At 38.8% G+C, this 15,356-nt stretch overlaps 1 protein-coding gene across 6 annotated transcripts in view; it reads right to left on the bottom strand.

The window, feature by feature from the left end:
* The window catches only part of lingo2 (leucine rich repeat and Ig domain containing 2), a 380,843-nt gene that overhangs the window by 144,461 nt on the left and 221,026 nt on the right, over window positions 1-15,356 (bottom strand). For all 6 annotated transcript variants that reach the window (XM_063875967.1, XM_063875968.1, XM_063875970.1 and 3 more), the window contains one exon: window positions 7,297-7,369. The gene's annotated coding sequence lies outside the window, so the exon portion shown is untranslated. The remainder of the gene's footprint in view (window positions 1-7,296; window positions 7,370-15,356) is intronic.

The raw sequence follows: 15,356 nt of genomic DNA, 5'->3' as shown, positions 1-15,356 counted from the left end.
CTTCTTTACCAGAGATATTGACCATTGCTACCTCATGGGGGCCAATCAGGGACCCACAGTTTGCACAGCATTTCAGTGACTTCAAGATAAAATGACTGGCTCCCCGCAAAAACCTCTTAGTTACTCTTAGTACTTACTCTTAGTTTTATTAACAAACACACACCATACAAATTAAATGTGGTATAGGCCTGATAAAGAGGAGTTGAATCAGACATACTATCACAAACATGAAACTTAAAGAAGAAAGAAGTAAAAAGCTGTCCTCTAAAAGTCTGATAAAAGATGTCAATTTGTTGGACAAGTCGTTGCAACAAATACTAAGACGTTGGAACAAGGGCGGCTTAATGCGTGTCCGTGACAAGTGTGTTGATGAGCGGCAGTGAAAGAAATGGATGGAGGGTGGACTTGCTCAGAGTGGATCAGCTGTTTGATCATTGCAGAGAAGAGGCTAGCAGTAATGTTGTCTCGAGGTATCAAATATACAGTGACACGCTCATGTAAACACAAACATCATTAGTGACTTTCTTGTGTGGAAAAGACTATCTTCCCCCTGCAGTTCAGTAGAACTCATGTATGAAATAAACTACCAATGGAACAAAATACCATTAACTGCAGGTGGTTGAACTTCCTGTTAGGATTGTGAATGCACAGAAAAACTCAACTAAAATATCTCTTATATTGTCAGGTTTTGCTTTTTTAGAAAATGTAGCTGAAGTTGAAGTATAGAAAATGTAAATCATTAAATTGTATTTTGTTTCTTGTATAGTTTTAGCAAAGATAATGTTAAAACCAGTCTGCTTCGATTCTGATTGAGTGAATTTTAACAATATCAATTCACCCCTCCCCTCCGAAAAAATCTTGTACTAACTTTTTGTGTGTCTATATTTGAGCTACACCAGTTAGCTGTGTCCCAACACCCTTCAAAGGATCTATATAGGATCCAGTCCCTCCAGGCACGTTGGAAGCTCACTTAAAGACATCAATACTGGGGGAAATGAGACGCAGAACAATGGCTCCAGAGACTGAGAAGTTAGACGGCTGAGTGAGATGCCCTTACATCTTATTTAAGGTACTTCTAGTCAATGCAGTAGAGTTCATTGACGGAACTGTTTCACTTGTTAAAACATCAAACTGCACAGGAAGCCAAAGGCAGCAATAGTAATTTGCAAGACCGGTGAACTAAATGAAGTGAATTCTCCTTTGTGTTGCAACTACTTCTACCGACAATAACAACTCTTTCAGAGTTTGCTAATCAATAGAAATAATGGAATTTCATGACAGCAGTTTGTTGTTTTTTAAAGAAAAACACTTTACCAAATGAGTTCACAGGACTCTTCCACTACAGTGCTTCAGGAAGCTGTGCCCTTATATATATGATCTATTACTTATTGTCTGGTTGAGCCAGTTGTATGTGAAAAACTCAATTTAATTTGCCTAATCTAATCAAACCTGCCCTCCAGTCTGTACGCATTGTTAATAAAGCCTCAACAATGTGCTTCAATTAACTCAAACTTCAAAATATAATGTTAAACGCTTCTCCTCCGATGTCCACAGCAGAAGATATCCAGGAGTACATTACGAGGAGGGTTAATCCATGTTGAATATTGATATTTATTCCCTGCCTTTCTGCTGGAACATTACCCTGTCAATCAAAAGTCATCCATTCAGTACTGAGGCTTTCAAACCTCCCTTATTGCCATAGCAACAAAAAGCGACACAAGTATGGGGAATACAAATGGACTGGCATTAAAAAGACAGAGGGAGATAGCTGAACGACCTGTGATGAAAATATCACAGATCACTCATGACAAATGGCCTGCAGTCTATCAATTTCACATTCTAAACACAATTGATGCAGTATGAAGAGAGTAGGATGCAAAGGTTGCGCTAGTCTACCTCAATCTGCTGAATTGATGATATATTTTCTCAGATGAGTGATACAGTGATAACAGCCATACAGTTGCAATGTGTCTCAGTGGGTGATTTCGGAAGTTCCAACAAAGAATGCATCATCTCCGTCTCAGCAGTAACTGTCTGCCATGATTGATGATGTTGTCACAATGCCCCTGTGTTGCCACAATGTGCCGCCACTTCCTTATCACTTAGGCAAAAAATGTATACGTTAGCAGCTATCTACACATAGGCCTCTAACCCAATAGGCGAGAGAGTCGTGCTCTCTGTCAGTGGCACAGAGAGACACTGCAGCACCAGCAGCTCTAACGTCTGAGAGAAAACAACAGCAAGTGGGAGCTGTAAATTTCACCATGTCAAACCGATGAGATCGATAATCACTTCTCTTGCACATTCACTCGTAAGTTACTACTGAGAACTGTGAATGGCTCAAACCTGCTTTCAACAAACTGCACTTTCATCTATAAAATGTATTTTGGCAAACACTGATTTCAGGTGGCTGATGATGCACACTAAGAAAGGTAAACATTCATTTTATCTGCTATAAGAAAAAGGCTTCTAATATACCTTTAAAAAGTAAATGATCAAGGATATGTATGATCTCAACCTCTTTTGACATTGTCCCACCTTTGCCCCTCTCACTATCACACTTTGTCCTCTTCCCTTGTGCCGCCTCCCTCTTGTGCTCACAGCTGCGAGTTAAGTCTAACCCTGTTCAAGTGTCGTGCTGACCTGCAGCCTGTCTAATGCATCTTTTTATGCTCTGCCACCTTCTCACCCCGTCACCTGATGCTGATGACTGCCAGCTACCCAGAATAGCTTCTGATGAGGCAACTTGTGCTCTACAGCTGCAGCTGGGCTGTTGGTGAGAAAGAGAAATGTGTGTTGAGAAACCCTTATGCAACACGTTAGTTTGAAGGAGCAGGTATGTAGCAGGTGGCATCAAACGGTTGTATCATCGATGTTGGGCTCAAAGATAAGCACCAAGGTTTCAGATGTAGAAAAACAATGAAAAAGGTAAAATCAAATGCATTTTAATCTTTATTTATGATGGGCCCATGAGACTATGCATCTTGCAAATGTAATACCTAATACAGACTTTGATCTTTGGAAGGAAACCGACCTTTGAAAGTTTCTCTGAAGTTGTGTGTTGTATTGTCTTCACCGCAGTGCAGAGATAATAAATCCACTTTGATAACAAAACTTGTTTTCTCAGGCGGGATTACAGCACCAGACAGGCCTGTCTGTAGTTGGCTGTTGCCTTTTTGCCTGTGCCCAGGGTTTCATTAAACCCATCTCAGAGAAAAATGTTAAGATCTTGGTTTTCATTGAGTGCACAAAGGCATGTGTGCCAATGCAGAGACAGAATAACAAGTTGCATCATGCATCATGGCACAACGGGGGCATCTCAGTGCTGTAGGAAATGTAAAACAAGTGTTTCTCAGACAGAGACAGGCCATCAGGCTCTTCGATTATTTTGAAGCGAGAATCACACCACCCCCTATTTAGAAAGTAATGTCAGTATTGATTAGTTCACCTCTCCTGAAAAAGGTACTTAAACTGGACCTAATCAGCCATGCCCACATATTTATTTATCAGATCTTGATGAGATAAGTTAGACAACTTGTGTAAAGCATCCAAAATATATCACTTCAGCACAAGTCCATTTTTGCTCCGAGAGGATAACTGTGTATATAAATGTCACCATTTATTTTGGATTTTACATTCGATATTGTGATTGAAAACAAATAAAAATACTCAAGACACCGAAAGACTACATTTTCTCTGGGAACAGGAATCTGCAATATTTTAATACACTTTAATGACTGCAGTAAAGCTGTCAGCAAGCAAGGACTGATTCCAATCCAATATACTAACCCCTAACCAAAGTGTAGCAGTTGTAGTTCTGAAGCACAACACTCCGCTTCAAAGTAAAATGTCATGTGTGAGCAAAATATTATTAAAAACAGTTGCCAGTACTCAGAAAACATTAAGGGTATGCAAACGGGTGGAGTATTGTTCTTAATTTATGTAGCAGTGGGAACTAAATATCAATCAGAATGCAGTTTGTAATGCAGTAAGTTCTGCATCATTACGTTGTATTGTGCTTAAATACTAACAGTACGTCAATTAGTTAACACATGTTTGACCTCAGTATATTTTAATTTTTTAACCAGAACAATGGGGGTTTTCAGCAAGACAAATCCATGAAACAGGATTAACAATTAAAACATGTTACTCTTAACTTCAGGGCTTCTGGCTCTCAGCTTTGAAGTCAAGTTTGTATAAATTCAAGGTTCACCTAAGTAATAACTATAAAAACAACAAAACCAAAACAAATGTCACATAACACTTCTGTTTAATAAAGAAATGTCTTTAACAAAGTGAATATATTGTGTCCAGAAGATGACACATTAAAAACAGATGTGACACAGAAAGACAACTCTTTCACATTTAAAGAACAAAACATTTTACAGCTTAGTTGCATTTGCACTAGACGGCCAATGTACTTCTGGCCGCTATACCGAGGACAGCAGCATCAAGAGAAAAGGGCCTGACACTTTTCCGAACGTGTACAGCTATACGCCGCTGCACTCAGAGTTCATCAAGTAGCAACTGCGAGAGAAACCCTACAGCTGATTTTCCTGTATCAGAATATACCTTTTATGAGCAGAGGACATCTGAGTATCTGGTCCACGACAAAAAAAAACATTCATATCCTAGTTAGCAATATTGTGTCGTATTGCTAACCATTTCCTTTATCTTAAGCTACAACACGCTCCATTAGGGCGCATGATGAGATCACAGTAGGTGGGTGGCAGCTACCTGCGGTGTACAGACTGGCAGGATCCAAGGTAGCCGGCAGCGGCTTTGCGCCCTGCTGCTGCCGATTCAAAATACAGAACATCAATGTTGCCGGGTGGCAGCCACAGCAGTTACCACTCGCTGTCTGAAACCCCCTTCAATCCACCTACAACGCTCTAATTGGCGAACTGGCTACTGCACGGACAGAAATGGCCCTCAATGAGCACTACACCAGACCATCCAGGTCTTCGGCCAGATTAACATTTTCTCTGGGGCTGCAACAGACATGACATTCGTTTTTTGCTATTCTTTCATTGAATACTTTGAGGATTCATGTTAATTGTTATGTAGATAAACCCCTTGGTATCTGCTACCAGCTTTTCAGTTCCTGTGACAAGCCAGTCTATGTCTATTTCTAACCTATGTTTAAGGCAAGTTAGCCTATAGTGATGAGGTAACTTCTTGAACAAATATGCAATAATATTTTAACTGCTTCTTCAATAGAAAGGGTTAGATACGAGAGTAAATTATTCAATTCAAAAAGGCTTTGTTGCAATTTAAACCAACATTTTATATAGTCGTATAACAGATGGTGGTATTTGAGTTATTAAAACATTTAATATAATTTGAAATAGACATCAAACGGCATCGAACGGTCATTAGCAGCAAGTCATCTTTTAATATAATTAAAAGGGTTTTACTGAGATCATCCAATTAACAGCTATTCTCCACATTTTTATCTGTGTGCACAAAATCCATTTTCAAAAAGGTCTATACTGTATCTATGTTAGTAATTAAAAAAAAAACATATCACTTTATTTGATACCCTTGAAGTAAATATCTGAACAAAATCACATCTTAAAAATGAACATCAGGACAATCCAAAAGATCCAAAAAACCTAAGGTACTGACAGATTAATAACATGAGCATGTTCAGCAAAATCGGCTTCATTTTAAATTAATTAGTTCTCAGACTTAATAAAACATCCCCAGTTAATCGCACATGATGAATAATTATTGTATTTGTTTTAATTTATTTTCATATTATTCATATAAAAGTATCTTTTGATGGTGAGGGGAAACACATATTTTTTAGCATTTATAGCAAATTCCAAATAGTTGACCTTTCACTCTAGGAATGTTTCATGTGTAGGGTGTATATCAACCAACATAATTCATTTAGCAAGATCCAACCTACCTTGAGCCTTTCACCAATCTACCGTGCCATGTCCAATATAGTAGCAACAACATATTTCAAATGTGATTTAAAAGGATAAATATAAATAACTATGTGCACGTCCATACGTTGTTCCATTTAGCATTTCATATGCTGTCAGAGCTGTCTGAAAAGCTACAGTTGTTATAGATCACTTTTACTGTCATCGCAATACGAGTGACTGCCGGCCAGTAACAGCAGCGTCTGCTTCCCCACAGCAATTGGGATTTTACTGGATCCACATAAACCGTAGGAAACATTTCTACCTCTTTTTTGATTAGCGGTATTAGCAATTAAAATTAAACATCCTGCTCATTTTGTTAATGAAAAACAGTATCCATGTTGTTACCACTTAAACTGTTTTAAAAAAAGGATTAACAAGACATTCTGTAATAATTGGCTACATCATGCTTCATTGCTCTTCTTCCCACTGTGCCATGTCCTCCCGTCTAACCTCACCAGTACAATTTGGGCCTGATGAATGGGCACAGTGGTTGGCATGGAGCTGTAAGCTGCTCTTATCATGTTAAGCACAATGACAGAGGGTTGGTACAAAGGAACAGCTTTAATGATTCTGGATGTGCGCCCCAGGGCTGCAAACACCCTGACCAACTCTTGTAGACCCATGTTTAGCCCCGGGGCTGCAAGTGTTTAATCTTCTTTTTTGAGAATGTTCTTGAACAACAAATACAGAGTTTTTAAATAGTTGTGCACTACACTGTGATGTACAATATAAAAATGATTACTATAACTGTTCTTTATCCTGCAGCATGACGTTAAACTATAGTGCCCGAGATGGAAAACCTTCAAGAGGTGTGTCACACGTCATCTTTTGCAATCACCAGTTCCATTTATAATACCGAGTTGACAAAAGCGATGTCAAAAGCAATGTTATTTTCAAATGTGTTGACAGATTCAAAAAAGCTTCATGTGAGAAGAACAGCGAGTTCTGCTCGCATGTTTAGAATAAAAGCCTCCCACGGATTTACCAGCCATCAATACATCCACGGGTGAGTTTATAACTACCATATTCAAGAGGGAATCTGAGCCAGAAGCTCTTTCAATCACGTCACTGTTAGAATTGAATTGTGTCCCTACCCTCAGAACATTTAAAAAAAAAAACACACAAGAAAAGGAAGGCGAAAAAAGGGTAGGGTTATCATCTTGGTTTACACATGCATTCCCCCCAATATTTTTTTTCCCGAATAGCTTTCCTTTCCAAGCAGATAGTGTCTGGCACTCGTTGACCTGTGCCTGTTCAATTACTAAGAATATTCTATAACGACTCATGCATGAAGCCCTGCTGTTTCTTCCCTGAGGAACACATTTATTCATACTAAAAAAGACATGAAAGATCAACTTACCATACTGGAAAAGAGGCAAATAACATATCTGCTTTCTGCCAGGGGAGAGGATAGGTGCCTACGAAGATTCAGTCTGAAACACAAAAAAGGAGAAGAGTTCTGTAAGGAGAAGCAGCATGAATGACTTATGAGAGACACGTTTGTCTCAGTGGGCTTTACAGATTAAAAACAAACAACAACATTGTAAAAGAAGACAATATAGTGTATGTAATAAAAATAACAAAGTAAAATAAAAGAAGATAACATCAAAAGAAAATAACAATACATAAAACATGCCAATTCTAACCGAAAACGTTGTTTCAACGCAGTCTTAAAAGTTTGGACACTCTCTGCCTCTCTGATTAAAACAGGAAGTTGGTTCCAGAGCATAGGCGCTTGGTAGCTGAACGCTCTGACTCCTGATCTTGTTTTGCGGACTCTAGGCTCCACTAAGAGACCTGTACCCTGGGAGCGTAGTATTGTAGCGGGGCAATTTTGGATTAGAAGATGTTTTAGGTATGAAGGTGTCTGACCATTTAGCGCATACAAGTTAAAAGAAGTATTTTCTGCATCGTTTTCAGTAAGGATGTGTCCGATTTCTTTAATCGGACACAAGTAGTACCAATTTGCATAAAATGGAAATAATCAAGTATAAGTACAAGTATCTCAAAATTGCACCTAAGTACAGTACTTGAGTAAATCTACTTTGCTGCCTTACACCACCGGTGAAGGTAAAGAAAGGAGAAGAAAAAGAACAATGTTATCCGTGTAGTGAATGGCGACTCCATACAATCCTTCACCAATCCACTTTGTGAAAAAAGCATTGGTGGATATATTGTCCACATTCAAACATGTATCAGGACTGTCATTGCCGTTGCATTTCCCAGACATCACAAACATAACTTGTGTTTATTTCAATTGAATTGCCTTTTCAGTTGTTGTTTTTCCCATAGGAAGCCTAGCAGCAGTGGTTTAAGGTAGTTTCTACTGCTGTCAACCTGAAGCACATTAAATACTAGAAATATTTCTCCGTGTAGCAAAATGCAATCCAACTTTAAAGACCCATACATCTGTCATTTTCGAAGGCAACACAAGTCGTGCTTACCGTGGAAGGTTTACTTTTTGTGTGAAATGTTTTAGAATTCTAACAAAGAGGGAGGCTTTGGTTTGTTCTGCTCATTCCTAAATACTTAACATTGCATTTCTCAACTTTAATATATTTTTTAAAGTTTAATAGGTCTATTGTATTTAATGAGATTATGTTTGAAGTGAAAAGAAAAACAACAAGTAGAGAAAGAAAACACTATCTGCCATTCACTGCTTCTCCAGCTCTCTGACAGCCATGATTTGAGATAATGAGATCTCTAGCATGGTTTACTCTGAAAGGTATGAGCCAGCAGAAACGAGGATGACAGGAAAAGTCAAACAGCCATTCGGGTTTTTAACACAGAGCCGTCTTAATGATTGCATCCAAGCTGGCTGTGGCTGTAGTCTTCCCACCCTAACCACCACCCTGTCGGTTTCAATCGCGGCCATGTGACAAATGATTAAGGTGGCAGGCCGATATCCTGGCGCATTTCTTTCCTAAATCTGCAGGATCATTTTGGCTTCTCTACACAGAGAGAGGAGAATAGCACCATCCTATGAGGGTGTTTGGGGTGGAGTATGGGTGAGATGATGAGGAGAAAGGGAAGGACAAGAGAGGGGGATGAGACACCGTTGGGATGAAATCTTGAGTATGCCAAGGTCAGCAGAACACTCAAATGAAATGCTGCCAAACACACACACACACACTTACACGTTGCAACACACTGCCCACATAAGCTCCTCCCTGAGGAAAACCTGCTGAGAGCTGCTGAATTACCACAGGGCTCACACTTGGCTATAGGTGCCTGAAAAACCTCCGAACACAAACACATTTTCTTATTCTCATGTCTTAGCGTTGGCATTGGTCATTTTTATACCTTCACCTTCACTGCTTTCTGACGTGTTCTAACCTTATTCTTTGTGCATATGAAAGGCTTTCGATGCTAAAAAGAAACAGCATTTTAAGTTGCATTATATTGTAGTGCTTTTGTTTTTTGTCATGACTGAAACAGCAGCTCATCAAGAGACGTACAGGATCATAATTACATTGGTTTAAATATTTGTAAAAAGATAACTATGATACGTTGGTACCAACTTGATTGATATGTCCATTTTTAAATTGAAAATCATTTTGAATGAGTACATTTTTAAGGATTTACAGTTTGCTCATCCTAATTACAGGGCCTCGATAGAGTCCTGTATTGTTATTTTTCGTTAGTACCTCCCTGAGTCGGGAGTGGGTAATTTGTGCGCCTGCTGCTTTCCTTGAATGTGTTAGCCGTTTCTCAGGCTCACTCTGTCTTGGAAGCCGTGTTGGGGGCTGATGGTTAGTACTGTAATGCCTTTCTTGGAGTTACCTCAGGTGAACTATCTGAGGGGATATAAAGGAACTTGTCTTGGTTGAACAATTACTGTAGTGTTGTTAATTTGTTCCACAAACACCAGCCAGTACCGATGGTTCCCACTTTAAAAGCTTTGACAGGTAGAAACAAATGCGATGAACACAATCTTGGCTCTAGACAAAAAATATTTCACACATGAAAGATCACGTCTTAATAAAATACAGTTATTAAAATTGTGCCTCCTGTACACAATCATCAGGTGCTTGTCTATACAGAAGCTTTTTCAGATGAACCTAAAGTACCGATATATGTTTAGATTTTAATTTCATTTAGCAACAAAACATTTTGCCTGACATACTAACAGCTGATAAATATTAAATATTGTGCAACACTGGTTTTCCACAGTTCAGTCTAGGTAAAGTCATGTTTCTATGTAATATTTAGGCATCCAGCTGTATGGTTATCACTTTTTTACTTCACTGATGGCCAGAAAATCGTCTTCACTAGTGCAATTTCAGAGCCTCTTTTTAAATGTGTAGTAAACACAGGAAAATCTCATTTACCCAACACTGCAGTCATATCTGAGAAGTCCTAACATGTACTCTTTAATGCTATTTAGTATTACAATATTATCAACATCGTCCAATAAAGAGTCCTCCTTTAGTCCTCTCATGACATTTCAATGAGAGACAAAAAGAGAGTGTTGTAGTTTGGCTGCATATTGGACTACTTATCATTCGTAAAACATTCATGCTTATTCATAATAAAGGACCCAGTGCAGATGAGGAGAATAGGGGGAAACATTTCCACATCACATGGGTATTTACCCATTATAAACAGAGTGTCTTTTGTAATCCTTTCAAAGCCCTCCCTTAACTACCAAAGTGCTTTTTGTGTTTCTGCATTTTTGGGAGTTTTTCCAAACTGATAATTTTGTCACATAGTTTCAACCAATCTTTACCTTCCAACTCCTTATAAAGAGAAAGAAAAAACTATTATTAAACATACATATATATTAATACATATGTTCTGTCCCCGGATTGCATTCATCATCATAATTTCTCAGGATTTCCCTGAAGGCAACCGACGCTAAATTATTGATGGGCCTGAAAGCTGTTTGGCTCTGTTAGGGAGTGCCTGCAACTCTCTTGGGGAAAAAAAAGCACCAGCATCTTTGAAACCCACGGAAGCAGCAGTAAAGTCTCGGTTAGAATTAGTATTGTTGTTCTTTCATGCCAAACATTTAGTGCTCAGACAATGCAATACAGTTTCATTACAAAGCCGCAGCCTTGCAGGCGGAGACATCAAAGGCCGGGTTTGTCTCTGCCTCAGTTTACCAACACAATAAAGACATGGAGATATAGTTAAGACTAATTTCAAAGAGGACTACAGACAAATTCATTAAAAGCATGCGAGGAGCGGAAATAATGAAATAATACAGAATGCACCTCGAGGCAGAAAAAGCTGCGGATGTCAAACCTAAAATGGAACCCATGTATTGTAACTCTCTCCTTGCATCTGTAAAAGCTACAAAGACCCCGAACAAGCTGGAGCAAGGTCATCAATAGTGTATAATGACTGATGACACCATTTGTCTTTTACATCCAAAGTCGTGTACTTACAAATGTATTCAGATACAAGACAATCTGCCCTGAGACAGGAACTTATCTAAAAAACAACTGGGTAAGAATCGGTCTTTCATTAATTATCAATCATGTTCCTGCAAGCCGGTTGTTTTTATGTTGCGGCTCATATGTTGCAAACTTTGGCAACAACTTCTTCATGTCAGAAATATGGAATCTCATGATTAAACCCCTTGAGATGCATCTCATTTTCAAGGGAGTGTCAAACAAATACTCTGCTCCAACATCAAGCAAATAACTGAATTGTTTATGGCTGACGTTCACACCAAACAGTATGGCCTCATAATTTGCCTCTTGAACTGACAGAAAGTTATCTTCAATGCGTTTAAATAGGATGACAACCCTGATTGAGATAATAGTTGTTCAATAAAATATCTGGAGCAGTCTTGTAAACAGTGTCACACTTCCCACTGGGACCTATGCAGCACACTTTTGGGAGGCTTTTAATCTCAAGAATCAGTATGTAGGCCACAGTACAAAGGCTTAACACACAAAGAACACGGGATTCAGTCAAGGTTTTTCTAAATGCCACAGTACAGACAGATTGTGTTCGACAGAAGCGCACCCTGCGGAAAAAAAGTGGCTGTACCTAGTAAAGCCTATCTCGTGCAGTGTTTGCATTTCAAAGTGTCCCACCCTACAGCCAGGATGGAGCACCTTTGACCTGGTCGGGGAGGATTTTTTGCTGTAAATTTGAGATGGCTGGTTTAAAATGTCCTAACTTTTATTCAGCAATCGTATGCAAAAGTCATGGAAATAGGAAACGCTGTTTGTGTGGAAACTGCAAATGTGCGTTGGCACCGTCAGACAAAAAGAGACGTGCATTCACAGCTTGAGTCCATCTTTTGTCTGTGAAATGTTATCTGTGAAGAAGTTCTGGGCGATGGCATGAGGAGCGGCTTCACTTTATGCAGAGCTAACACATTTTATTTCACAGCAGAGATCTGGCTGTCCTCTGATAAGTCCTCTCAATGTGTTCTGTTCACCTGCCGATTTGATTATATACGCACGTGTCTTTTAAAGATTAGTTTTTCAGCCTACATTATGATGCAGCCAGACAAAAACAGAAGTGAGGACTACAGCAGCACATTGGCCAACCTTAGCCGCTGATTTGGACTCTGCCTCCACAAGAAGATTGCAACCTATGTGGTGTTTTTAAAACAAGCTGTTCTTCTTGCATTAGTTTGATAAGTAAGGGATAATGTGCAGTGAGGCGGTCATTATGGGGAAAAGAACACCTGACAGGCTGATTAGGGAGCTCGCCGTGAAGCGGAGGGATCTTGATCAGCTTGAAGGCAAATGAGTTTAAATTATTTTATTGACTCAAACATGATCGTATTTCTTCCACTAAGAAAAAAAAACTCCATTCCATGGTGCACCAACGGCTGGAACTGCGACGACAACAACTTTTTGGCAGCACTGATCAAGGTTTCCTGTAACTGTTCAAGTCTGTTCCCAGTTTCTGATCCACTAACAAATCCTTAAACGCCCAGACCGTGTTCCTGTTGGTGTTTACTTCCTGTCTGTCTTCTTCTGGGGATTTTTCTGACGTCCGGCGCTCCGTATTTTAACATATTTTCCTTTCTCTTTCTTGATCCTCCTTAACCGTCAATAAGTCCTTGACAGCAGTCTGTACTACTGGATTAACAACATGTCATATATTCTGAATTGACCAATCAGAATTGAGTATTCAACAAAGCCATGTAATAACGGACAATAAAGTGCGTTCACATCGTGTTCTGCATCATTAAACTGATCACTACTGAACCTTAAACCAATAACCACCTATTTGATTAAAATGTACCTTCTGAATGGTGGTGTAAATGAATCCACTCTGAAAAGTATATTTTTTTAAACAATTAGCGAACTTTAAAGACCCACCTCTATTCTGTTTTTAAGAAATGACATACCCCCATGTACCAAGGCACACAAAATCTTTCCTTTTAAATTATAAACATCACAAGAAAAAGTGAAAATGCTAATAAAGGACAAAAACAAAGACCCCCTTTGGCTGTTCCCACATAAAAGGGAAGTCTGGAAAAGGCTGCGCAGACAGCTGTCGGCCTTTAACGTCCTTTTCTGTCCCCCAAAGGATACTTTGTCCATTGTAATGTTAAAACAACTGAAGCAAGAAAATGGGAATATTGTAATGTGCACATTTAATATCAATATCCTATAGTGCTTGAGAAGATGATCATTCTGCTTATGTATCATCTAAGTTAATGTCTGAGAAGAGGCAATACTGTCATTGGAATTTTAACACACGATAAATCTGCGTAGCCATCAGAGCGCAAAGTCTAATCAGAATCATCATACTGTACGTGGAGAAAAACACTGGGAATGATAATATTTCCCATTTGCTTCTGTGAAGTTCTATCAAGTTAATGGGATTTGAGTGACTTTATATAAAATGAAACCTACACTATAATATCCTCAAAAAAGGCATCACATGCATCATCTGTGTGTAATACTAACAACATAAATGTGCAACAGTTGATAAAAACAAATCTTATTATTTAACTAAAAGCATTTTGAGTATACTTTTTAAATGAATTCAGACTAAATTCACTTTAAAGCTGTACTTTCTTTTACCGAACAAAACTGGACTTTATAAGAACTAATTTCCATCCATGTATACTGTAGATGTGTCAGGAACTACAATACCTGACAATCATCGCATTAAACCTCAAAGTCATATTTTAATTTCAGATTGATCTCATATATACTTTACTTTAGTACCTGTAGTTTCACCATCTGTGGAACAACAGATGAACAATACTGATTTAACTCGGTTCTGAACAATACTCCCCAAGGAGGCGTTTGCCTTGATTAGCATTAGATGGCTTTTAGATTGGGCATTACCTTTCTATGAACAATGCTATGGAACTGCATTTCCTATAAAAGTAAATTATGATGAAAATGTCAGACTAAATCTATATCTCTGTTTCTTTTCATAGTGAGGGCAGACACAAATAACAACATAAATGTTTTTGGCTCCCACCTTCTCATTAGATTTAGTGAGATAAATTGTACATGATTAGAGAATGTAATTGCACTTTTCAGCAGTTTTCATATATTTAACTTGACATGAGTGGCATTATTGTGGGTATATGATTGGGTTGCGTGCTACACAGCAGTTAAAAAATGTAATAAGAGAGCACACTTTGAATATTCCTGCACTCATTTTGAAGTTGCAAACACACCCTGGGACGGAGCTGTCACGTGGACGCTGTTTCTGGTAATGTGGTTTATATTGAAGTACTGTTTGTGAGCACTCCTGTGCAACTATTTCTTTCACACTATTTTGTTCCCGAAAACATGGTGCGGATAGAACCAATATTCTCTATGTGTGTGGCAGTAAGTGACTGCTGGTTTGCCCTTTTCACATTTTTCTTCCAATCACAAGTGTCTGTTCTGCATTTCTGACAGAATATCAGCTGCAAAGTGCCAGGATTCATCAAATTAGCCTAATATGTTTGTAACCCCCACAACTGCAAACACAAGATGTTTACTGCCTTGGAGAAGGTTGAATGCTGCTGATTGGATAATGAATGTTGTGAATGCCACAGTAAAGAGATGTAGAGGGTTATTTTCTTTTCTGTTACACAATAACTTATCAAATGTCACTGTGGAACGGTTAGTGTCAATCAACTATCTGCAAAGAGTATTCCCAAGGTTGAGCCATGGTGTATAACGTCCTTATACATGTTAAAAGCCTGGCATGTCTTCACACGTTAACTAGGAAGCAGTAGTCTTTCCGGCCTGTTAGCCGTTGTGCATTACAGCCAGCGATAATTGGAGTGTAAGTTTGAAATAAGTGTGAAACATTGTTAACACTGAGAACAGGTGACAGTTGCAGCAGACCAATGAAATGTTAGAGAATTACACCATAGACCCAGAACGCCATGTCAACACCAGCACTAACTTATTTAAGAAGGGACTTTGATTCAACTCGAGGACCTAAGATGTCAGTGAGTTTCTTGCTATAAAGCCCATGAAATGGACAGCC

This window comes from Eleginops maclovinus, chromosome 23 (assembly GCF_036324505.1).
Source record: "Eleginops maclovinus isolate JMC-PN-2008 ecotype Puerto Natales chromosome 23, JC_Emac_rtc_rv5, whole genome shotgun sequence".
NCBI lineage: Eukaryota > Metazoa > Chordata > Actinopteri > Perciformes > Eleginopidae > Eleginops > Eleginops maclovinus.
This window is presented reverse-complemented; position numbering and strand designations above follow the sequence as displayed.